The sequence below is a fragment of the Nicotiana sylvestris genome, chromosome 2 (genome assembly GCF_000393655.2).
Source record: "Nicotiana sylvestris chromosome 2, ASM39365v2, whole genome shotgun sequence".
Taxonomy (NCBI): Eukaryota; Viridiplantae; Streptophyta; class Magnoliopsida; order Solanales; family Solanaceae; genus Nicotiana; species Nicotiana sylvestris.
Window position 1 is genome coordinate 193146475 of NC_091058.1, and position 13247 is coordinate 193159721.

The window sequence follows — 13247 nt, forward strand, 5'->3', positions numbered from 1 at the left end:
TCTCGGAGCTGCCTACAATCCTTGGTTCTATGACCATGGATGCCGTGGTATTCACACATTAGGTTGGGTTTCCTTTGGGAAATATCTAACTGTGTGGGTTTTGGCCATCTGGTATACCTGATTCTACCCATGGCCAATACGATGTCCAAGACATCGATGTTGAAGTTGTATTCTGATAGTCGGGGTGCCTCCACTGGCCTGAAATGCCTGTCGAAACCGATCATGCTCATAAGTCCACAGGATTTTTGTCCTCGATCATTTCAAGGTATATTCCGCCTCAAAATGTCTCTTTGATATTTGAAGTATGGCTGAGACCTTTCTTTGCCTGATCTCGACTCCCTTTCTGTAGAATTTGATTCCTTTCCTAGGAGCCTGTTTGGATACACTGAGCTAGAGAGGGCTCCCAATTGTTCGTTCTCAACCATGATCTTCGATTGATATCTGTTGTGTACATCTGCCAAAGTCACGGCGGTATTCTCAACCAAGTTCTGCATTAGCTGATTCGAAGCTATCGAGCTTCGCTCGTTCAAACCCTGAGTGAAGGCCTATACTACCCAGTCAGCGGAGTCCGGTGACAATTCCATTCGCTCCATCTGGAAATGAGACACAAATTTCCTCAGCATCTCGTTCTTCTATTGTTTGATCTTGAAGACATCAGACTTTCTTGTAGCAACCTTGATGGCATTGGCATTCACCTTCACAAAAGAATCCACCAATATGGCAAATGAATCCATAGAGTTTGGGGGTAGGTTGTGATACCACATCATGGCTCCCTTCGACAATGTTTCCCCAAATGTCTTCATCAGGACGGATTCAAACACGTCATCCTTTAAGTCATTCCCTTTTACAGCATAAGTATAAGCGGTAATATGCTCATTGGGGTCCGTAGTCCCGTTATACTTCAGGACATCGGGCATTCTAAATTTTTTTGGGATGGGCTTCGAAGCCGCATATGATGGGAATGATCCTTGGGGTGCGCCTGGGATCTGATCAACCCTCGAGTTATAAGTCTCCATGTTTTTATCGTTAGCCTCTATATTCTTTTCCCCTGACTTGATTCTTTTAATCAAATCCTCGAGTATTTTCATGATTGAGGGTTCAGTCCCCGATCCACTTTCATCGGGTCTTTCTAGTACCAGTTCGTGTTGCATGTTTACTAGTTCGGCGGTATTAGGGGTTTTGTTCTGACTTTGATGTTGAGCGATGACAACTTGCTGAGCTTTCAGCATATCGAATATTACTTGGAGGCTAACTCCTCCTTCTTCCATTCCTCATGCTTCTTGGCCTCCGGCCTGGGCTTCCCTTCATCCACTCCTTGCGGGGTCTGCGCTTGCTTCCGTGTTTAGAGCGTTGTGGGAGCTGATATCAACTGGCTCCATGTTTGGCACTCCCTCAGGGTTTACAGGTGGTACATTGAGCCCTATGTCGCTGTTTTATCCAAGTTTTTCACTGTCATGTGCAGGCACATTTTGTGTGCTAGACATGATTAAACCTGAAACCAAAGAATCTTTGACAAGAAAAAGTGTGAAGAATAATGTGTGTTATTAAGAAACTAGCACCAAAACAATCACTGTTATTTTTGGCCCCACGGTGGGTGCCAAACTAATTTACCTGGAAAATGGTATTAACAATTATATTTGATTTGTGGTTCTGAAAATATGTGATTTATCTTAATACTAGTTGTTAGGTGAATAATGCTAAGTGTGAATGAGTGAGAAATGATAAGCAAACCCGTATGGTCACAAGGTTGAGGTCCTCGAGCTCAGCAATGGAGGACCTCGAGGGTAGCCTTTGACGGTTGTTAATAAACAATAAATGAACAAAATGAATGAGGAACAATAAAGTTGTAGAGTAATTGTTGAGCACGTTTAGGCAAGAAAAGTAGAGAATGCTCTATTGTATTCAATATTCATCTCCGTTACAAAATGACAAGGATCCCCTTTATATAGGAGAGGGGAATCCCAATATAGTACATGTTTAATAATAATAACGAGGAAATGCTATGGGTACAACTGTATAATGACTTAGTATGGATTTGTACTATTCTTGCAGTCATGGTTAGCTCAAACCACATGTATTTGGAGAGTTTTCCTGCCTTTCCACGATGATCATCGATTGTACTACTCCGAGATCGACCATACTGAGCCTTCGATGTGCTCTATCGAGGAACACACCTCGAGGTTATACCTCACATTCTGCTTTGGGCTTCTCGAGGTTGAGTGTGGAGTGCCACAGTAGCCCCAAAATCGAACTCCCCAATTTTGACTGTATACTGGTATGTCAGACTCCAGAGAGGCAGGTGCTTCCCAACAGCTAATATAAAGAAAATATGGCTTGATGCATCGTACAACCTGATCCAATAATAATAAATAAGCCAATTAGGTCTGCTGCGATGTGCAGCCCGATCCATAATAATAAAAAAAGATTTAAAGCCAATATAGCCTATTCTAGCATGCAACCCGATCCACAATATCAGTCATCAATCTCTTCAGTATCACGGGCTCACATATCTCATACCACTCAACCCAAACAATGATAACATGCTGTAATAGCGAATGATAACAGAGATTGAGATATGATATGCAAAGGAGTGAATATGATTGAGTGCGTAATTACAACTTAAGCAAATAACTCAACATCAGAAATGACCTGAGTGGGTCCCAAAAAATAAGCACATAGCCTAAACATGGTTTCTACCATAAATTAGTGCTTCATTACTCTAACAAGTAAGAATTACACGAAGAAAATCAAGACTTGATAACTACACAGTACCACTGAATCAATCGATTCATAATTACCACGGTGCACACCCACACGCTCATCACCTAGCTTGTGCGTCACCCAAACACCAACCGTATAACACATATTCCAAGGATTCCTTATCACGACCCCATCCTAGTGCCACGATGGGAAACTGGCACCAACCACCAATTACCGCTAACCTGCTATCTCATACACATACATAAACTAGTAAAATCACAAATAAAGCTTTAAAATGGAGACATACTACATACAGGGATTTCATACAACTAGGAGGTTGTTTGGATTGGCTTATTTTAAGTGCCTATTGACTTTTAATCACTTTTTAAGTTTTTATGGTATTTGGAAATGATAAAAAGTGCTTAAAAGCACTTATTTTTAGGCATAAAAAGTACAAAAATAAGCCAAAAGCCAAAAGTTGGGTATTACTAACTTATGGCTTTTGGTTTTTAGCCTAAAAGCTACCTTTTTATAAGTCAATCCAAATACCCTCTAGATGGACAATAGAACCTCACATGACTGCTATACAAACTATATCTAAAACACAAAACTCGTGTCTGTCACGACCCAATTTCCCGTCTGTTGAGTTTCGTGATGGCACCTAGTCTTAGGGACTAGGTAAGTTTAACATTTATTTAATCTCAACCATAATAAAGAAAATCTAACAATCTCAATATAGGAATCCTTATAGGATTTTTCATCTTCCCAAAACCGGCAGTACAAGTCATAAGCTCTACAGAGCTTCACTACAACTTCTAAACATGACTGTATGGAAATAAGTATAACAATGTGAATACAATATAGGAAGGTGACTCCGAAGCCTGCGAACGCAGCCACAAGGCTACATTGAGTATCCTCGACAAGAATCCGCACACCTACTATTGAGCAATACCTGGATTTGCACAAAAGAAGTGTAGAAGTGCAGTATGAGCGCACCACAGCGGTGCCCAGTAAGTATCAAGACTAACATCGGTGGAGAAGTGACGAGGAATAGTCAAGGAACCTACTGGTCTAATAAACTGAATAAATATAAATATAGAATCAATAGAACATGATATCTATATAAAGATTACGCGATGTGGCTAACAATACAATAGTTGCAATAAGGAAAAGAAAACAACAAGTAATAGCGAAACACCATAATAAGAACACAGAAAAATGAACGGAAATACAACCTAAATCCGAAATCACAAATACAGTAAGGTTAATTCATAACTTAGCAACTACGACAGTCTTCACATTAGGTCTTAGCCAACAAACTTTAATCAATTAGTCAAATCCTTCAAGTGATAAAATATTTTGAAATATACTTGCTTTAACTGAATAGTTTTCAAAAATAGTTCTTTCAAATTAAATACCTTTTGAATATGATCTTTCCAAATAAATATCCCTTCGAATATGAGTCACCTTGTGACACCTCGTCTGATAATCATACAATACGGGTCTCAATACTTGAACCCTAACACTTGGCATCTTGTGCCCTTATCACACCTCAAAATCATACTGACAACTCACGTGCCAAATACAGCCATTCTCACATTGAAGGTAGATAAACATGGGTGTACGTCTATACTCAGCAATATAAAGAAGCATCCTATCCGATAAGGGTGATTAGCGATGTGTATAATTGAGAAAATATCCTAACATAGTTCGTGCCAGCTAATAAGCATAAGGAAGGGAACGGACATCACATAAAATGTTTACACAGGGATAGGATCAATGAAAAGCACAACTCAGAACACAATGATAATAATAGAGGATCTCCCAGGATAGTTTCCCGTAGTCCCAAACATAAATGTACAGGGGGGTCTCTCGGAATACTATTCTGTAGTTTCCAAAGTACCGGGAATAGAGGATCTCCCAGGATACCGTCCCGTAGTCCAAATCGTAAATGTGCAGAGGATCTCCCGGGATACCGTCCCATAGTCCAAATCGTAAATATGTAGGGGGAGCTCCCTGAATACCGTTCCATAGTCCCAAAGTAAATATGCAGTGCAACAACAAGTGATAACAATTACAGTACGACAGAATACTCGTACATCAGCACAACACATACAAAATCAACAACGACTATAATACAAGGTATGGCAAGTAAATCAACTCAAGAACTATAAATCACAAAGATACGGTAGAATCAATTCACAAGGAATAACTACAAAAAGAATACTAGGCATAAAGGGAAATGGTTCAACAAAGGGAAAACTAACATGTAAGAACGATACCACAATATACAAGTCAATCACAAGGAATTCAACACGAGTCAAGTAGTCCTAACTAAAGGCAAGTCAACTAAGATATATGTTATCTAATCTCCTTTTTAATGTTGGACAATTACGGGGATAAACGACAATTCAATTAAGGAAGTATTATCTTAGCTTCACTTAAGACTAATCAATTTTGCGAGGGATAATAATAGTTCTCACATAAACAAGAAGTTATGAAAAGATAGCATGACAATAGGAGAGGCGAAATTCTTCAGTTAAATCAAATAGGAGTTAGTTAGGCAATAGGAGTGAATCATGAAGCAATTAATAGCAATAAAGCATGTAGAGGTGAAACTAGTAAATAGGAAACTCAGTCATATCAATGACTACTTCATACTCAGTGAATATGACGACCTAAGAACCCTAAAAGACCAATTTCCCACAAATAAGTCCAAGTATGCACTCGTCACCTTGCGTATATGAACTTCAATCAACATAGAAGACTCAAATCCTCAGGTGAAGTCCCCCACACAAGATTAGATAGGATACTTACGTCAAAGACGACAGTGAGATACTCTAAAATGCACTTCTTGGGTGAAAAGACATACAAACATCTCAAATCCAACCAAAATAACTTTAATGCATAAATAAAATGCATAAGCAACTATTTCGGATCTTAAAGTCTCAATCTTTAACAAACCTCAAAAATTGGTCCAAAAGTCAACCCCCCGGTCCGCATCTCGGAACCCGATAAATTTTACAAAAAATCGAATACCCATTTCGATACGAGTTCAACCATAAAAAATCTATCGAATTCCAATACCACTTGGTCTTTCAAATCATGTTTTTTCATTTTAGAAATATTCTTCAAAAACCAATATTTTCCTCAACCCAAAACACAATTATATGATAGAAACAAAGATACAATCATGGAATATATTAAATTATAGGTGAAGAACACTTACCCATTCAATTTATCTTAAAACCCCCAAAAGAAGCTCTTAAAATCGAAGTCCATAAGATAAAATATGAAGAAAATGGCCAAACACTCGATTTAAATATTTCTACTCAGTATTTTCGGATCTGCGGGCAATTAAGTGTGTCTACGAGAAAAGAGTTGCATCTGTGAACTCAGCTAACCAGGCAAGGGACCGCATCTGCAGATTTACAGCCGCAACAGCAGCACTGCAGAAGCGAAAGAAGAAACCGCAGAAGCGGGATTTCACCGCAGGTGCGATCGCTGGACCGCAGAAGCGGCTTTCGCACCTGCGTGCTAGCCTCTATAGAAGCAAGCAAGCTCCCACGCCACCATGACCGCATAAGTGGCATGTCTCACGCAGAAGCGGAGCTTTACTTGTGTTCCAATATCCCAGGTGCGAAAACACGAGAAATCAGACATGCTAAAAAATCATGCAAAACATCCGAACTCGTCTGAAACACACCCGAGGCCCCCGGGACCCAGTCTTAACATGTAAACAAGTTCCATAGTCTACAATGGACCCGCTCGAGGTCTCAAATCACATCAAACGCTATCAAAAATGCAAATCGCGCCATGAATCAAACTATGAACTTCCAAATCATCCAACTTGAAATCTCACGCCGAAACCTATCAAATCAACCCGGAATGATACCAAAATTTGCAAACAAGTCCAAAATGACACAACAGAGCTGCACCACCTCTCAGAATTGCATTCCGACCCCGATATCACAAAAGTTTATTATGGGTCAAACATCTCCATTTTCCAACTTTCGCCGAAATGCCTCAAATTACATTACGAAACTCCAAGTTCGAATCCGAACGCACACCTAAGTCCAAAATCATCATACAAAGCTGTTGAGATCATCCAAAACTCATTCCGGAGCTGTTTACAAAAAATTCAAATTCCAGTCGTATTGTCACTACTTAAGATTCCAAAAATAGATTCCTTCTTCCAATTCGGTTCTGATCATCCAGTAACTGAATATAACTATGACTGCAAGTCGATACACATAATATGAAGTTGATCAAGACCTTACACCGCTGCACAAAGCTTAAATTCTCAAAACAACCGGCCGGGTCGTTACAATGTCTATAAGCCTTCTAAGAGTAACTGCTCAACTGAACATAAGGACGGGACAAGGCCTCGCCAGAACCATATATAAAACTAAAAATACCACTATACTCGCAACTACAGAACAAAGGAATGCCTTCGAGTTTGCTACTTGTTGTCCTACTGATGACTATCATTTCTTAATCTACCTAGACCTGCGGGTGATAGGTTGGTATTTTACCAACTTATCTTGTCTCTAAGCTTATATTTTTGCTATGTTTAAGTGATAAAATTATGTGTTTAATTTCGTTTACTTCTATATTATAAGTTCTATGTGATTTAGAAGTGATCATGAAGAAAATAAGTGAAAATGAGTCAATAAGAAGTTTAAAAGAAGAAAATCTGAAAAATGGCCTCAGATGTCGCAATTGCGACTTAGATGTGGGAAATGCAAAGAAAACAGTGTTCGCAAATGCGAAAAGTACTCCGCAAATGTGAAGTCAACCCAACCAAGCAGGGTTTGCAAATACGAAGGAAAACCAGACAGTCAAACTTCACAAATGCGAAGTCTTTACCGCAAATGCGATAGTCAACCGGAAATCCATTGCTCTCAAATGCGAACATTGATTCGGAAATGCGAAAGTCGCGCTTCAGTTCTGGGTACTTATGTAATTTCACTTTTTTGGCCCCAACCCATTTAATACCCAACCTAGCTTATTTGTAAAACATCTTTGACTAATCGTTGGCGGCCTTTACACAACTTGAGAAGAGAATACAAGTTTTGGAGCTAGGGTTTTTGCACACACACTCGGGTCTTGATGATTTGAAGCTGTTGGTTGAGAATTTCTTACTCATTTCTTCATTTTCTTGCTTTTTATTGTATATCTAAGAGTGTAGTATTTTTTCCAACACTTTAATCTTGCTTAGGCGAATATTCATATTTAAAGTGTGGATTAAATATGTTGTTATGCTTATTTATTGAACGATTTTTGTTTATTATGAAGTGAGTTATTGTTTCTTTAATTATTCTTGTTCTTTAATATTTTCAAAGGGATTATCTAACCCTAGGACTCGCCCATTTACTTCGAATTAATTTTGTAAAAGATAATTTGTGGTTGGGAAAGATTAATTAACAAAAACTTGAGGTTTTAACCCTCATTTTATAGATTCTACCTAGGGATAGGATTGAACTACTTGTAGTGATATTCGAGTGTGCTTAATCTCTTAATTGTTTTAGAGATAATTCAATTAGGAAGTCTTATTAGTCTTTGGAAGAAGCTAATATAGAATTATTACCCGAGGCTAATTAGCATAAACTCGTTCATATTTATAAAATCATGAAATACATTGGATCGTTACTTGAGTGTAATTTTCCTTGTATCCATACTTGTAGCTATTGATCATTTTACTTGCTTTCTAGTTTAGTTTACATTTTCGTAATTAGACATAAATATTTTCTCAAAACTTTTCTAAGTGTCACGACCCAATTTCCCCTCTGTTGGGTTTCGTGACAGCACCTAGTCTTAAGGACTAGGTAAGCCTAATATATACGGAAGAACAACAATAATAAATAACATCTTAAATTTCTTCTTGAATGAATCATTTATACAATGAACATATTCCCAAATCCCGGTAGTACAAGTCATAAGCTCTATAGAGTTAGCTACCACGTTTAAATATAACTGATCGGAAAAGAATGAAACAATTGAATACAAGTAAGAAGGTGACTCTGAAGCCTGCGATTGCAGCAACTTGTTTACCTTGAGTCTCCTCATCAATGATCCACACAACTACTAACGATCGATACCTGGATCTGCACAACAAAAATGTGAGGAAGAGTAGCATGCGCACACCACAGCGGTGCCCAGTAAGTATCAAGACTAACTTCGGTGGAGTAGTGATGAGGACCAGTCGAGACACCTATCGGTCTAATAAATTGATCAAGTATAAGTGTAGAACAACAAAACATAATATCTATGTAAGGGCTACGCGGTATGGCTAACAACATAGTAATTGCATTATGGAAAGATAACTGCAAGTAACAGCGGAACCCATAATAAGAATACAAAAAAGTGAATGGAAATGCAACCCAACTCTGAAATCACAAATACCGCAAGTGATAAAAATGTTTCGAAATATATTTAGTTCCAATAAATATTTTCCAAAAATAGTTCTTTGAAAATAAATATATTTCGTATATAATTTTCTCGAATAAATAACCTTTGAATACAAGTCACCATGTGACACCAGATCTCAAAATCATAAAATACAAGTCTCAATACCTGAACCCTAACACTTGGCATCCTGTAGCCTCATCACATTACATAATCATACTGACAACTCACGTACCAAATAGGGTCATTCTCACATAGAAGACAAATATGCGTCTACAGTCGACAATACCAAGAAGCCTCATATATGATTAGAGTGCTTAGCCATGTGTATACTTGTGCAAGTGTCCTAACATAGTTCATACCAGCTACTAAGTGTAAGGAATAGAACGAACAACACATATATTGTTTACACAAGGATAGGATCAATGAAAAAAATAGTTCAGAGCATAGAGATAGCAACGGGGGGATCTCCCAGGATATCATCCTATAGTCCCAACGTAAATGTGTAGGGGGATCTACCAGAATACCGATCCGTAGTCCCAAAGTAAATATGCAGTAGGATCTACCGGAATACAGATCCGTAGTCCCAAAGTAAATATCCAACACAAGGGGATCTACCGGGTGTCATCCCGTAGTCCCAAAATATAAATGTGCATGGGAATCTATCAAAATACCGATCCGTAGTCCCAAAGTAAATATCCAGTACAGGGGGTTCTACCAGGTGTCGTCCTGTAGTCCCAAATATAAATATGCAGGGGGATCTACCGGAATACCGATCTGTAGTCCCAAAGTAAATACGCAACGCAACCAACAAAAACATTAGGTACAGCACAATAGAAAACTCGTACATCAAAACAATATGTATAACAACAACAATGACAATAATACAACGTAAGACAAGTAAATCAACTCAAGGACTGTAAATCACAGGGAAACGGTAGAACCAACTCACAAAGAATAACCACATAAAAGAATGTTGACTTAAAGTGAACAGTTCAACAACGGGAAAACTAACATGTAGCAACGATCCCACAATATACAAGTCAATAACAAGGAAATCATTACGAGTCAAGTAGCCCCAAATAAGGCCAAATCAACAAGGATATTGGTTATCAAACTCCTTTGAAGGTTGGACAATTTCGAGGATACTCGATAATTCAATTTAAGGAAATATGATCTTAGCTTCACTTAAGACTAAATAATTTTAGGAGGGAAAATAATAATTCTCAAATAAGACAAGCAGCTATGAAAAGATAGCACGACAATAGGAGTGGCAAAATTCTTCAATTAAGTCAAATAGGACTCAATTAGTCAATAAAAGCGAAACATGAAGAAATTAATTCCAATTAATCATGTCGAGGTGAAACTAGTAAATAGGAAACTCAATCAAGTTAAGAACACATTCATACACAGTGAATATAAAGACCTAAGAACCCTAAAAGGCCAATTTTCCATAAATAAATCAGAGCATGCACTTGTCACCTCGTGTACCCGAACTACAATCAACATAGAAGACTCAAATCCTAAGGGGAAGTCCCCCACACAAGGTTAGGCAAGATAATCATCTCAAAGACGACAGACCAATACTCTAAAATGCACTTCTCGGGTGAAAAGACCTCTAGACAGCTCAAAGATAACCAAATTAACTTCAAAGCACAAATAAAACACATAAGAAACTATTTCGGATCATAAAGTCTCAATCATTAACAAAATCCAAAAATCGGTCCGAAAGTTGACCCTGGGCCTGTACCTCGGAACCCGACAAATTTCACAAAAAACCAAATACCCATTCTGATACGAGTTCAACCTTACAAAATTAATCAAATTCCTATACCATTTGGTCCCTCAAATCACGATTTTCCATTTTAGAAATTTTCTTTCAAAACCAACATTTTCCTCAACTCAAAACACAAATTAAATGATGAAAATGAAATAAAATCATAGAATATGTTAGATTCTAGGTGAAGAACACTTACCCAATCGATTTTTGTTAAAAACCCTCCAAGAATCGCTCAAAACCGAGCTCCACAAGTTAAGATATGAATAAAATGGTCTAACACTCGATTTTGGGATATATTTTGTCTGCCCAGGCATTTGTGCATTGCGAACGCGAAGAAAGTATCGTGTTCGCGAAGAAGAAAAATGAAGGTTGCCCAGGTTGCTCATCGCGAACGCGACAATGCGTTCACGAACACAAACAAGGAATGTCTGATGGCCCAAAGACTGCTCTTCGTGAACGCGTGAACTAGTCAGCAAACGCGAAGAGTGGAATGGCAAAATCACGCGATCGCGAGGGACAGAAGTGAACACGATGAAGGAAGAGACAGAGCTTCGCAAATGCGAGGCATGTTACGCGAACACGAAGAAGGAAAATTAAGGAGACCAGCATAGACTCTTCGCGAACGCGGAAGGGGCTTCGCGAACGCGAAGGAGGATATCAGACACAAGAAAATAGCAGTTCAAAAACAAGGGAAAATGACCCGTATCCCACCCGGAACACACCCGAGGCCCCCGAGACCCCGTCTAAACATACAAATAAGTCATATAACCTAACATGGACTTGCTCGAGGTCTCAAATCATATCAAAAAATTCCGAAACGACGAATCACACCATGAATCAAACTTAGGAACTTTCAAACCTTCCAACTTCCAAAACTCGCGTCGAAACCTATCAAATAAACTCGGAATGATGCCAAACTTTGCAGACAAGTCCAAAATGACATTGCGTAGCTCCTCCAACTATCGCAATTGCATTCTGACCCGATATCATAGAAGTCAACTATGGGTCAAACTTCTCCATTTTCCAAACTTCAACTTTTCCAACTTTCACCGAAACGCCTCAATTTACCCTACGGACCTCCAAATCCGATTCCGGACGCTCTCCTAAGTCCTAAATCACCATACAAAGCTATTGAGATCACCCACAATCCATTCCGAGACCGTTTACTCAAAAATCAAATTCCTGTCAAATTCTTTATCGCTTAACATCCAAAACTAGTTTCCATCTTCCAATTCAACTCTGAATCATCTGGTGACTGAATTCAACCATGAACGTAAGTCGATACACATATTATGAAGCTATTAAGACCTTATTCCACTGAACGGAGCTTATATTCTCAAAACGACAGGTCGGGTCGTTACATCCTCCCCCTCTTAAAACCAACGTTTGACCTCGAAGATGCCAAGATTTGCCTCAAAGTCCTCACATAGCTAAATACACACTTCTAACATACAACCACGAGTGATCCCACGTCAACCCAATCCACCTAAACTTGACGACACCATCTCAACATGTTTGCCGTGAAAATGGTTACAATAATTAAATTTGTAAATGAGATTCTAAAATACGTGATCTATTCTCGAGCTAGTTGTTAGAGCAGTTAATGCTAAGAATGCTAAATTTAATGATGAAATGCGAGGTAAAAAGAGGTAGTAACCAAACCAAAGGTGGGGGCTGTTGCCCGGATGTAGAGATGGTCGATGGGACCTCGGGGTCGGCGTTAGTATCAATCTTGAACTATCGGGGATAACCGGAGATGGGATAACAGTTAAATATATAATTAGACAAGGCTATTTCGGACGATATTAAGTTATATAATGAAGAACAAGTTAAGAGGCGATGAATACGGAGATGGCCTCAAGCCAGTACCAAGTAATAAACAAGAAGAACGAACAAAATAGGAGAAAGAGAAGAAATAGAGCAACCTCCGCCCTTTACAAAGTGGTATGGGTTCCCCTTATATAGGCAAGGGAACATGGTATGGTACAAATATGTGGAGATTAAACACAAAGTACGGAGATGGGATGGTTTGACGTGATGCCTCAGCATAGGCTCTGGATAGGCCAGGCCTGTCAGACGTAGCCATGTGCCTTGGGGGCTTCCCCTCCGACCTGGCTTCAGTCTTTGTTTTCTCCGAGTCGGGCTCCGACGATCCCCGAGGTCGAGAACTTGGTCACCACCTCCCGCCCTCGGAGTCCCAAGGCATGCTTCCGAAATGTCCCGACAACGAGAAATCAAGCCTTTTAATTTCTCCACATACAGCTAGTCTCCACGTTTCCCATAATGAAGAGATGGGCAATGATTCTAACACTTGACTCCTTGAGCTTCTTTTGGCAACGACGTACCAATTATGCGACTC